The 1,408-nt window shown below is 47.8% G+C and overlaps 1 non-coding gene across 1 annotated transcript; it reads left to right on the top strand.

Annotated features, from left to right (window-relative positions):
* Nucleotides 1-814: 814 nt before the first annotated feature.
* Nucleotides 815-921, top strand: LOC113229211. Its single transcript, XR_003310389.1, has one exon. It is a non-coding gene; the product is annotated as a U6 spliceosomal RNA (small nuclear RNA).
* Nucleotides 922-1,408: the final 487 nt, after the last annotated feature.

Below are 1,408 nucleotides of genomic sequence, written 5' to 3' on the forward strand. Positions count from 1 at the left end.
CCACCACTAAGGTTGGGGGCTCAGATAGGGGCTCGATTAGGGGGTCCGGTTGGAGGTCGGTTAGGTGTCGGTAGGGGGTCGGTTAAGGTGTCGGTTTGGGGGTCGGTTAGGTGTCGGTAGGGGGTCGGTTAGGGTCCGGTTGGGGGGTCGGTTGGGGACCGGTTAAGTGGTCGGTTGGGGTTCGGTTAGGGGGTCGATTAGGGAACGGATAGGGGTCGGTTAGGGGGCTGGTTGGGGATAGGTAGGGGGTCGGTTAAGGGGTCAGTTAGGGGGTCCACCCCTAAAGGGCCCCTGACCCACTCCCTAACCAAACCCTTAACCGACTCACTAACCGATCCCCTAACCAGCCCACTAACTGACCCCAACCGGCACCCTAAACGGCCCCCTAACCAACCCCTAACCGACCCCCTAACCGCACCCTAACCTACCCCCTATCTGACCTCCCAACCGACGCCCTAAACGACCCCCCAACCGGCCCCCTAACCTACCCCCTAAACGACCCCCGTACCACCCCCAGCCGACCCCTAACCGACTCCCTAACCGACCCCTTAACTAACCTCCTAACCGACCCCCAACTGACCCCTAACCGACCCTCAACCGGCCCCCTAACCGACCCCCTAACACACCCCAAACCCATCCCCTAACCCATATTCGTGATGACACTTTTACTTGATAGTTTCGGTTTTAATTGTTAGTTTCAATTGTTTCTTAGAACAACTAATAAAATTAATCTAATTGCAATTAAAATCAATTCAATCGAAATCAGTTGCAATTGAATAGATTTTTTAATCTGATTGAAATTTAATTGATTAACGTACTTGCTTCGGCAGTACATATACTAAAATTGGAACGATACAGAGAAGATTAGCATGGCCCCTGCGCAAGGATGACACGCAAAATCGTGAAGCGTTCCACATTTTTTTTTGAGCCCGGTCGAACCGCGCGAAATAAACGTAATTATACGTAATCTAAAAAATAAATACAGCTATGGAATAGACGAGATACCATCCGCGCTTATAAGGGTATGTGCAGACGAATTGACGTTTCCGTTTTATACGATTGTCAATCAGTCTTTTGCCGAGGGTGTGTTCCCGGATCTTCTTAAACAATCCCTGATAAAACCGATCCTCAAAAAAGGAAGTAAGTATGATTTGAGTAATTACAGACCGATTGCATTATTGCCCGCGGCTTCGAAAGTATTTGAGAAGGCAATATGTAGCCGCCTATACTCTTTCTGTGAAAAGTACAATATATTTGATGAGTCGCAGAATGGTTTTCGGAAAAATCGTTCAACTACACTTGCGACTTACAAATTTATGCAAAAGATTCTGGATACACTAAATGAAAAAAAGTATGGTATCGGTATCCTATTGGACATGTCAAAGGCATACGATAAAGTTCGGTATGA

The sequence above is a fragment of the Hyposmocoma kahamanoa genome, unplaced genomic scaffold, assembly GCF_003589595.1.
Source record: "Hyposmocoma kahamanoa isolate Upper Pololo Valley unplaced genomic scaffold, ASM358959v1 289, whole genome shotgun sequence".
Lineage (NCBI taxonomy): Eukaryota > Metazoa > Arthropoda > Insecta > Lepidoptera > Cosmopterigidae > Hyposmocoma > Hyposmocoma kahamanoa.